The sequence below is a fragment of the Lepidochelys olivacea genome (genome assembly GCF_965140295.1).
Source record: "Lepidochelys olivacea isolate rLepOli2 genome assembly, chromosome: 9".
NCBI classification, from domain to species: Eukaryota; Metazoa; Chordata; order Testudines; family Cheloniidae; genus Lepidochelys; species Lepidochelys olivacea.
In genome coordinates, this window is record NC_140419.1 from 95374493 (window position 1) to 95387264 (window position 12772).

Genomic DNA, 12772 nt, shown 5'->3' on the forward strand with positions numbered 1-12772 from the left:
TGCACGTCACTCGTGTTGGAAAATTTTTCAGCTAACATCAGTGAACGTTTCATTATCTCATCCTCAGCCCAGGAAAAGGATAACAGGGAAATGAATCAGATTCCAAACACTGCAGATGATGTTCATTGAACGATCAGCACAGACTGTACTGTATTCTCTGCTGGCCGGATATAAACATACATGATGAACATATTTTTGGACATTCAGTTCATATAAATATGACTGATGAAATCTGCATAATTCATAGCAGAAAAAAGAAAAACAAAACTTTTCCTAGATTTTTTCCAATTCAGGAAAGCTAATTCCTACTTTGAATATTTTGAATTTCCAAGCTCTATTCATAGAGTCCTAGAAATGTAGGACTGGAAAGGATCTCAAGTTCAGTCCCCTGCATTCAGACATGACCAAGTAAACCTAGACCACCCTAACCTCTTCCTAAAAAAATCTGCAATCCTGGAGATAGCACAACCTCCCTTGGAAGCCTATTCCAGAGCTTTACTATCCTTATAGTTGGAAACTTTCCCCTAATATCTAACCTAAATCCCCCTTGCTGCAGCTTAAGCCCATCACTTCTTGTCCCACCTTTGGACATGGAGAACAATTGATCACCATCCCCTTTATAAGAGCCTTTAAATATTTGAAGACTAACGTCCCACCTCCTCAGTCTGCTTCCCTCAAGACTAAACCGGCCCAGTTTTTTGTAACCTTTCTTCACAGATCAGGTTTTCTAAACCTTTTATAATTTTTTTGTTGCTCTCCTCTGGACTCTTTCCAATCTGTACACTTCTTTTTTAAAGTGTGGCTCCCAGAGCTGGACACAGTACTTCAGCTGAGGCATCACGAGTGACAATTCAAACCGGACAGTCTCTATGCAAAAGAATAAATGGACACAAATCTGACATCAGGAATAATAACATTCAAAAACCAGTAGGAGAACACTTCAATCTCTCTGGTCACTCAATAACAGACCTCAAAGTGGCAATTCTTCAACAATAAAACTTCAAAACCAGACTCAAACGTGAAGCTGCAGAACTGCAATTAATTTGCAAACTAGATACCATCAGATTAAGCCTGAATAAAGACTGGGAGTGGTTAGGTCATTACAAAACCTAAACTTAATTTCCCCAATACTAATTTCTCCATTCTGTTACTCACACCTTCTTTTCAACTGTCTGAAATGGGCTACTCTCTTACCACTTCACAAGTTATTTCTCCTCCCTTGGTATCCTGCTGTTAATTGATTTATCTCGTTAGACTGACCTAACACTTGGTAAGGTAACCCACATCCTTTCATGTATTTATATCTGCTCCTGTATCTTTTACTTCATACATCTGATGAAATGGGTTCTAGCCCATGAAAGCTTATGCCCAAATAAATTTGTTAGTCTCTAAGGTGCCACAAGGACTCCTCGTTTTGGGATTTTTGTTTTTGTTTTTGTTTTTTTGTTTTGCTGATATAGATTAACACGCCTACCACTAAAACCTATCACATTGAATATTAGTCAACAATTTGTAATCCACTATAACCCCCAGATCCTTCTCAACAGGATTACTAGCCAGCCAGCTATTCCCCATTTTGTATCTGTGCATTTAATTTCTTCTTCCTCAGTGCAGTACTTTGTACTTGTCTTTACACAATTTCATCTTGTTAATTTCAGACCAAATCTTTAATTTGTCAAGATTGTTTTGAATTCTAATCCCGTCCTCCAAAGAACTTGTAAATCCCCCTGCCCCCAACACCACCTCCAGATTGGTGTCAGTTGCCAATTTGATAAACATATTCATGCCTCTGCATTTGTTTTCTTTAAATACTGTAGCAAACAAGCTTTTTTAGCATAAAGAATTGCAAAAAAACAGCACTGTATACTTGAATATTCTTGAATTGCAATTCAGAAGGTTACACCCAAATATGCAATTCTTACTGTTGTTGGTTAATTATAAGTCATTCAAACAGAGAACAGAAAATTTACCATGTGAGGTGGTTAAGTGACCAACAAGGTGTGAAGTTCATTCCTTAACAGTCATAATGAGCTGTTTGTGAATGGCTAGCAATTCCTGGCGGTGGAGAAAAAAACCCTGCAAATAATTCTGAATAATGAATAAATAAGATAATGTTGAATTGATCAGGACACCCAAGAGAATGAAACAGAGAAAGGGATGGATTTTAAAGGAGAAGGCACAACTTTTAACTTTAATGAGGGGGTTAAATCCTGCCACCCTCAAAATATCAGGCCTTAAATATCTGGGTCCAGCATGGTGTTAAGTGGTCTCCAAGCCAAATATTGAGGGCTGGCCATCTTCACTCTAACCCCTGGGATTCAGCCCACCTTCACCTTCCCCCAGAAAGTGACAAGAAAGGTACCTCAGTCTGTAATAGGACCCACCAGTTATCTCCTGGGTCTCCTTTACCTCAAACCCTGTCCTTTTTCCTTATTAACCTAAAACTGGGCCTTCAGGATGTTGTGGGGAAGGCAAAAGAATTCACCAGACACTTTGCCAATCTTGCCCTGAGAGACAAATTCTTTCCTGATCACCAAAACCTATGAGCCGTCTGATTCACAGGATTTGAACAGGGAGAGACCAGGTAATCTCTCCTCCTTCCCTTTCTGCTCTGAACCCAGATATGATTTCCACATGCACATGCGGGTGAGGGACCTCAAAAACAACCAAATCTGTCCCTTCCTTCTCCATCTCCTCTCAGGAATCCACAAGTTACATTTTCCCTACCAATCTCATCAGACATCCCAGGCACTGAGAGGCAGGCAATTTGATCCAGGCCAAATTCATGGCGTGAAAAAGATGCAAAATAAATGAAGAATATTATTCATAGCACACTGTTTTCCCAGCTCTTATATGAAGCACTGAAAATGTACTTGAGGCAGCTTTGCGATTTTGTAGTCGATGTTATAATTACCTATTTATTTCATCTTAAAATGATACCAAATTATGGATTTCACACTGAAATGATTCCTGAATGTCATGATGCTATATACAACCTGGGAGGGGGGAGGAGAATGTTAAATTTACTGCTTGCCTCATTGCACAAAGAACATTTTGATTATGAATTTATTGAGTTCTAAAGATCTTATATATATAATACAGTCAGGCCATGGACTTAAGTGGCCTGTAACATGCCCGTTCTTTTCTGACCAATAATTTTGGAGATTCATGTTGCTTTCTATGTTCCTGTGGGTCAAATTCTGAAGCCCTTATCAGGGCAACACCTCCAGTGAAATCTGTGGGAGTAACATATTTGTAACTGAATGTTCTGACCCCAGATGAATGACAGAGACAGTAAAGTGAACTGAGACTTGACATTTAAGACATGTGAGAGACAGCCAGAAGTTTTCCCTGTTGGGGAAAGTTTCTTTTCACCAAACACTTGAGGTTTAATGGGGTCTATAACCTTGGTTTGATCTACATTAGGGAATGTGTCCATTGGAGCAGAGTTGTGCTTGGTGTATGAGAATCCTTTCTTAGTGGAAACCTAGGAGATTGCATAGATTTTCTAGTGAGAGATTACAATGTTCCCTCGAGTTAAAGTTAATTCTGTTTGATGCTGTTTATCTGTTTAAGTAACATTGACATAGACCATTTTTCAATATGAGAAGATTTAGATACCTATTCGTGACCACTGTCAGAAAGGATTCCTGCCTCATTGGTCTGAGAACAAGCTGGGAAAGCATGCACCCTGTGAGAATTGCCTGCCATTAGTAAAGCAGTATATTTTTCAGTTGTCACTGTGAGTCACTCTTCGAAAGATTCCCCAGAGAACCCTCCCTATTTAACTGACGAAGCACAGGTGAGCTTTGTGATAATGCATCCAGGAGTCTTATAGAAGGTTTTTCCAATCCAGTTTTTGCCAGTCCTTCCCAATGCTGCATCTATTTCCACTGAGACAAAAGTCTTCTGATTGTCCTCAAGAGCGTCACACAAAATGGCTTGTATCTGTCATTCTTTCCCGGAGTAGGCTTAGCTTCCCCCCACGCCACTCCGAGAGTCCCCCTAGGACTCAAATTCCTCTTAAAGGATCTGTGTGGCAGATATCAGATAGCAAAAGGCTTAAATAATACTAAGGGGACGTACATGCTAGCAGTAAGTCAAGAGTGTAGCCCAAACATTTTTCTAGGGCTTAAATTCAGGGGTTATAGTAAGACAGGGGTGGCCAACCTGAGCCTGAGAAGGAGCCAGAATTTACCAATGTACATTGCCAAAGAGCCACAGTAATATGTCAAAAAGAAAAGGAGTACTTGTGGCACCTTAGAGACTAACCAATTTATTTGAGCATGAGCTTTCGTGAGCTACAGCTCACTTCATCGGATGCATACCGTGGAAACTGCAGCAGACTTTATATATACACAGAGAATATGAAACAATACCTCCTCCCACCCCACTGTCCTGCTGGTAATAGCTTATCTAAAGTGATCATCAGGTGGGCCATTTCCAGCACAAATCCAGGTTTTCTCACCCTCCACCCCCCCCCACAAATTCACTCTCCTGCTGGTGATAGCCCATCCAAAGTGACAACTCTTTACACAATGTGCATGATAATCAAGTTGGGCTATTTCCTGCACAAATCCAGGTTTTCTCACATCCCCCCCACCCCCATACACACACAAACTCACTCTCCTGCTGGTAATAGCTCATCCAAACTGACCACTCTCCAAGTTTAAATCCAAGTTAAACCAGAACATCTGGGGGGGGGGGGTAGGAAAAAACAAGAGGAAACAGGCTACCTTGCATAATGACTTAGCCACTCCCAGTCTCTATTTAAGCCTAAATTAATAGTATCCAATTTGCAAATGAATTCCAATTCAGCAGTTTCTCGCTGGAGTCTGGATTTGAAGTTTTTTTTGTTTTAAGATAGTGACCTTCATGTCTGTGATTGCGTGACCAGAGAGATTGAAGTGTTCTCCGACTGGTTTATGAATGTTATAATTAACAAAAAAACTTCAAATCCAGACTCCAGTGAGAAACTGCTGAATTGGAATTCATTTGCAAATTGGATTTTTAAACAAAGGAAACGCAGTGGATATAATTTACCTAGATTTCAGTAAGGTGTTTGATACCGTGCCACCTGGGGAATTATTAGTTAAATTGGAAAAGATGGGGATTAATATGAAAATTGAAAGGTGGATAAGGAATTGGTTAAAGGGGAGACTACAACGGCTCCTACTGAAAGGTGAACTGTCAGGCTGGAAGGAGGTTACCAGTGGAATTCCTCAAGGATCAGTTTTGGGACCAATCTTATTTAATCTTTTTATTACTGACCTCAGCACAAAAAGTGGGAGTGTGCTAATAAAGTTTGCAGATGATACAAAGCTGGGAGGTATTGCCAATTTAGAGAGAGACTGGGATATCATACAGGAAGATCTGGATGACCTTGTAAACTGGAGTAATAGTAATAGGATGAAATTTAATAGTGAGAAGTGCAAGGTCATGCATTTAGGGATTAATAACAAGAATTTTAGATACAAGATGGGGACGCATCCATTAGAAGTAACGGAAGAGGAGAAGGACCTTGGAGTATTGGTTGATCACAAGATGACTATGAGCCACCAATGTGATATGGCTGTGAAAAAAGCTAATGCGGTCTTGGGATGCATCAGGAGAGGTATTTCCAGTAGGGATAAGGAGGTTTTAGTACTGTTATACAAGGCACTGGTGAGACTTCACCTGGAATACTGTGTGCAGTTCTGGTCTCCCATGTTTAAGAAGGATGAATTCAAACTGGAACAGGTACAGAGAAGGGCTACTAGGATGATCCGAGGAATGGAAAACTTGTCTTATGAAAGGAGACTCAAGGAGCTTGGCTTGTTTAGCCTAACTAAAAGAAGGTTGAGGGGAGATATGATTGCTCTCTATAAATATATCAGAGGGATAAATACCAGAGAGGGAGAGGAATTATTTAAGCTCAGTACCAATGTGGACACAAGAACAAATGGATATAAACTGGCCACCAGGAAGTTTAGACTTGAAATTTAGACAAAGGTTTCTAACCATCAGAGGAGTGAAGTTTTGGAATAGCCTTCCAAAGGAAGCAGTGGGGGCAAAAGATCTATCTGGCTTTAAGATTAAACTCGATAAGTTTATGGAGGAGATGGTATGATGGGATAACATGATTTTGGTAATTAAATATTAATGGTAAATAGGCCTAATGGCCAGTGATGGGATGTTAGATGGGGTGGGATCTGAGTTACCCAGGAAAGAATTTTCTGTAGTATCTGGCTGGTGAATCTTGCCCATATGCTCAGGGTTAGCTGATTGCCATATTTGGGGTCGGGAAGGAATTTTCCTCCAGGGCAGATTGGAAGAGGCCCTGGGGGTTTTTCGCCTTCCTCTGTAGCATGGGGCATGGGTCACTTGCTGGAGGATTCTCTCCTCCTTGAAGTCTTTAAACCACGATTTGAGGACTTCAATAAATAGCTCAGATATAGGTGAGAGGTTTTTCGCAAGAGTGGGTGGGTGAAATTCTGTGGCCCGCGTTGTGCAGGTCAGACTAGATGATCATAATGGTCCCTTCTGACCTTAGTATCTATGAATCTATGAATTGACAGTCTGGGGAAGCTAAAATTGGGAGTGGGATGAAGAGCTAACGCCCAACTTGGGAGTTCACAGACTTTCAGTCTTTTCCCTCCGTGGTGGAACAGCAACCACAGTTGATGGAAAAAGCGTCAGCTCCTGAGCTCCTCTTCTCTGAGTGAAGGTCTGTCACTTGGACAGCTCCCCGGGCCCTATATAGGGAGACAAGAACAGGGACAATCTCTGCTGCCTGTCCTCCTTTATGGAAGCAAAGGGGAAGGAGGATGGTGGTAACTCCCCCAAGCCCTCTCTGGGGAAAAGGCAGGTAAACATAGATGTGGCATGAAGATTCTCTTTTTAAAGCTCCCTATCTATCTCTGGGTTTATCCAGATGCCCATCCATGTTGGATCTAGGTAGCTTCCATGTAAATACAATAGCAATAGGGAAGTGCCTAATGGAATTCATGGAGACTCTGGCACGACTCCCTTTTGAGGGAAAAAAACCCCAAACCCTTTGGGAGTGGGGGAGTTTTTTGATGTTTATTAGGCAGAAGGGGACGTCAATCTTTTTAAACAAGTGAAGATTCTCGATCCTGGTCATATTCTCTTTCTGGGTAGCACCAGGGATGTGCCTCACCCAGGCCTAAAATTTACACACACACGCACCCACCCTCATACCTTTGTTTGGCTGGCTTTGGGCCAGTGAACTCCTCTAGATTCACTTCTTCTCTCTCCTGCATTCTCGTCCGCTTGTTGCATCCCATCACTACAGGAAAATGCTTCATTATTGAAGTGGGATGATCAAAACTGGGTCCTCATCCATTGCCTATTGACATCAATGTAAAGGCTCCCATTGACCTCAAAAGATTTTGTGTAATTCTCTGCCACATGTCAATCACAGTGACCCCTGTGTTCAGTGTGCCAGGGGTCTGTTATAAAATAAAACAATGGCACAAGCCGCATTTGTATTTCTGACGCTGAGAAATTAAATAAAACCTCCCTGGGCACCTTTGCAGACATTAACTCACAAACACTTAGAAGTCTTCTGGGAATATGGAAGATCTTTTGATTCAGGGGGAAAGGGAAAAGCAGACAAACCCAGTATGTATATTTGCATATAATAAATTGTGCAAACAAAACAGAAGTTTTGGACAACCACTCCCTATCTCAAATAATAAATGTCTGATTGATAGAGGTGTAGAATCTTCTTTCACCACAAACCCCACCCCTGGGTCAAGTCAGCCTCAGGGGTAGCCAAGGGACACTCAGATCTGGCCTGCTCCAGTCCTGATAAAACTGCTGCACCAGGTCCCACTCTAATAAACACCTCCCCCTTTCATGAGTACAATACTGATAATAAACAATCATCACATTTACACACCAACATGTAAACAAATTCCAACCAAATAAAAAAACTCAGTAGATGGAATTATGGATAAGCAACATCATAGCGTATCTAAATTAAGCTTCCCAGAACAGTCATTTCTACTTCAACAGAGGGAGCAGAGAGCTCTATCCCTCTAGGTCTTCAAGACAGTGGGTTAACAGCTGGATCTGGGCCTTGGTGCGCTCCCACTGATCTTGATCTACTTTAATTGCCGGCCAAACTATGAATCTGTAACCATCAAGTGAATATAAAATATTTCACAATGCATTTATCCATCCTGTTATAGAGAGTAATAGGAATGGAAATTTTACAGAATATGTTAGTAGCATAAGTGCACTTGATTTTTAAATGCAAAGTGCGAAATGTAAATCTGTCCTTTGCTTCCCTCATTGATATTGCAATTGAAAGAGTCTGCTGCCTGAGTGGCTATGGACAAGTGGGTGATGTTATAAATAAATGAGTTACAATACTACCTGCAAACACAACAGGACACGTTCAGAATGGAGATCACTAACTTGAAGCCCCTTTGGCTTAGTGCCATTTTCCCCTTAACTTTGAGCCCATTTGTTTATGTAAACTGGAACTCTAACATGATCTTAAAGTTTTTCAAATGTAGTTCCTTTTCACAAAGGAGTGTAACTTGGGCACTACACACAGTATGCTTCCATCAACAATGCAGCAGCTTTGACAGATCACTTTCAATGTCAGCAGATGACAGTCAAACAGCTTCAACAACCTACAGCCTCTTTGGGAAAAGGGAGGCAAATTGCGCAACAGAAATCGCTAGTTAATCTCTATAAAACTCAATGGATTTTCTCTCGAGAAAATCACTAAATCATTAAGCAGAGAACGAAACCTATTACACTGAAACAGGGCACAAAACTGACTTTTCGGACAACTGTATTTTTCACATTAAAGACAGTACAAATATTTTGCATCATGCGTTGATCTCCCCCATTGTTTTGGGCTTAATTGAAATTAGACCCTTTTATTACTAAGAAAAGGACTGCAGACACTATTGGATTATTGTCTTCTAATTAGCTGCAATGCCACAAGAGTGTAAACGCTGGTAGCTATTATAGACGTAGTTCAGAGTGAATTCAAACCCAGTTTGGGTGCTTTAATAATTAATCATCTTAATTGTACCGTTACTTGCAAGTTACAGTTACAACATGTAAAGGACCTGAGAGCCGTAAGTGATACAAAATAAGTAAGGTGTAATGAATTTTTTAAACTTTAAAAGGTTTTTCAAAGTGTAATGAATCTTTGGTGTCAGCCAAGATTATAGTTTGGAGAAATAAGAGGAACATTGACCTTCACTTGCTGAACCTTCTACACAGGGGAAACTCAGAAGTTACATTTTCAGCGATGGGCAATTCACGTTTCGTGGCAGTTCCTTAATTTAGGGGGTTTCATATGTATTATATATTCATAATGATGAACCTTTACCCTTCTCTACAGCTAGTTTTAATGTACAACAAGAGATGTCACTTTTTAAAAACTGCTTTTGTGACCTTTGTATCATTATTTTGAAAAATAATTTAAAGGGACATTTTCCTCATCGTTCACAAGCTGTCATTGCTGGAGAGAAGAGCAAACTTTTCAATAACTACTTTGTAGAACAGCAGAACTAGGCAAATAGTGCAAAAGAGAATTTGAAAAAAAAAATAAACTGAACTACTTTGTCTCAGCTGTGGTTGCACCAATTCCATGTTTGATTTTCACAAACATTCTAGTGAACAAGTTTTCTGCCATAGAAAGACCTGATCATGGGTGGATGGACAGACAAGTAGAAAGAGAGACAGCTCATCAAAACAGTAACATTTAAGTGAATATTGTGCAATGTACAGAGAAAATTATTTCTTTTCATAAATGTAATGCAATTCACAGGTGAAAACATGTTCACATTAAATCTTCACTGAAGAGTGTACAACACTAAACATCTTCATGAAGATTTTGATCTACACATGGACAATTCAAACCAGAAAAAGTACTATGTTTAACCAATATAGGCTCTGATGCAAATAATTCACCTACCTCCATATTTATTACTATTTGTGATGCTGTTTCAATCAAATAAGATGATAAAAATGGCACATCCTCTGCCAAGGAGTTCCACAGGTTGACTGTGCGTTGTGTGAAAAAAATATTTCCTTTTGTTTGTGTTAAACCTGCTGCCTGTTGTAGGTGATGCATATTTATATTAAATTTGGATCCAGATATATTCATACAGGGTATATTGACAATTGAAAAAGAACTATAAACATTATTTCTCTCACATGAATTACATTTTGATTGAAGATATGCCAAGGTTGGTGGATGATTGTTAAAGAATTTGATGAAATGTAAACCACTCTATGTCCTATAGAAAAAAATCTCTATATACTGCATTATAATAGCTGTTACATCAATGGGGAAATGGGATAGTGGCTAGTCTCACCCAGCAACTGATGCAACTCTTTCTAAATTATCCTTACAACTAACAAAGTACTTGCAATCTGGGGGTTCGGGGTGGAGAAGGGTGAAGGAGGAGAGACTTAAAAGTGAACCTGAAAATATTTTTTAAGTGAACTGTTTTGTAAGATTATGAGATGAATGCTTCAAATAGCTAAAGTTAGATGGACATTGAGCACATGCAGAATTTTAAATATACCTTTCGTTTTATTTTCAGGTTCCTCAAAGAAAATTTGGGAAAAGATGTTTAATGCAAAAAATGGTGGTGGTGGGGTGTGTGTTGGGGGAGGGGGGCAACTATGAGTGAATATAAACAGAATATTAAAAAGACTACACTAAAAAACAAGCCTAAGAGTCAGTGAGTTCAAACATTATTAGCAACAATTGCTTCTTCTCCTTCAAATTTGATGAAAGCTAAACTTTTTGGCTCTGAACTGTGCTGGAATTGCACATTAACACCAGTAATAGGAATCTGCCATGTGGGTTCTGGAACAGCCCAGTAATTAACAGGTACAATTCTTCTGACACAAAGGTGTGGATCTTCTCTATAATGTTACTATGTAAATATATTGCTTTCTCACACCTTTGCTTTTACATATACAGATTGAAAGTCAAAGTCGTTAATGATTTTAAAAAATGTTTTTGCTGCTGCTATTTTTCTCATGAGTAACATTGGCCATAAAAATGGAAACGCTTTCTGGTGAAAAAAATCATGATTTTTAAAAGTTGTGGGGTTTTTGTTTGTTTGTTTTAAATTCATCCTAAATCAGGCCAAAAGTTAAGCACATGGCATTTTTCACAGGGATTTCCAGGAGAACGGAAATGAAATGCTTTGCTTTTCGGCTGCCTGCCTAGGAGGCTCTTGTCAGTTGCACTTGTTTTTTGAGGGGTGGGGTGTGAAAGTGAAATTGGCAAGATCCCACCTGGTGGGCAGCCATCATTTCGATTTTCCCAATGGAAAATAATTTTTTTGGCCTTTTCAGGAAACCATTCAGTCAGAAAATTCCCAAACAGTTCTATTTGTTAGTACTGCAGAATCAATGTAATATATGGGAGAACAAGCTGGATTCTATTCCTTCTTGTTCCACTTTTTTTTTAAACTACCTTCCAGTCCTTCAGATCTGTCCAAACCCACTGAAGGCAAAGGAACTTCACCAAGGACACCAGATGAAGAAGATGGGAATGCACAGATTTGTCAAGCAGAATGATTATTACTGATGATATGTGAGAAAGAAAGAAAAGAACAAATGAATGAACTCAGATTGACCTTCAGAAATCAAGCATCATTACTGAGACTGGTGATAAGAAAAAAAAATATTCTCTGTTAACTGACCATATTTGATATCAGAATCACTGAGGAGCAATAAGCTTCTCCACAACGCCCCACAATATGCAGGCACTCAATATACAATACAATATAGACAACCTTTAAAATGTCACCTCTGCATGACTCACATGAGTTAGAGCTTTTCAGCCCAGATGAGTGGAGACTGGTATTGTTACCATCTACAGAGGCCTATACTTTTGGAAATGAATTGCCTGGTCCAAATCCATCATTCATCCATGTCACGATAGACTCCACTGAACTTAGGATACCACTTGATACTCTCAACTGGGAGATCAACAACTGTATGAGCACAAAGACTGACTGAATTAGCCTCTGACCTCTACAGCTGGTCCTTCCATTTCAGGGTGAAGATGAGAGATGTGCAAACAGATAAGGTATGTGCTGTAACCTGCTCCAAATCAGGTTAGGGTTGAGTTTAACGGGTTTATAACCCTAAGGCCAAGTCTCTAGGCTGTTTGCAGAGTCTAAGCTGGTGTTTGCAGAAGAGCTCAGTGAAAGTGCCCCAGCAGCTAACTTTTTGTCTCCAACAGACACTAAGTCTTCTGGACAAGATGGGGGATGTGACACTCCTGACAAGCTGAGCAAGTACACCCCTTTTACCTCCTTCCCCACACTGGGGCCAGCCCCTCTGGCCTGTGTGGAGAGATGATACTGTTGCCTTTTATGGCTCAGATGGTTCCCCAGTATTAGGGGTCTTGCTGTGTTGTTTCGACTCGGAGGAGAAATTGATTACATGAGCCAGGTATTTCTTGGGTGCTATCCTGTTTATTTACAAAGAATGTACACAAAGTCCTGTGTCCCTGACCACGGCAGAAACAAACAACAGCAGGCCATTTCCTTGCTCAGAAGTCCAAGCCTGTCTTTCTAATAAGTACCATGCCCCAAAAGAAGCTCTGTCTCCTGGCTTCCTCCCAGCTCCACACGCATCCCTGCTTCTCTTGTCTTCTGTTCACTTCCAAGCTCTAACACACAGACACACAGTTGTGACCAATCCGTCCTCTTGGCCCATCATTTACAATTAATCCCAAGGAAAACCCCTCAGCTCACACAGTTTCGCTTGT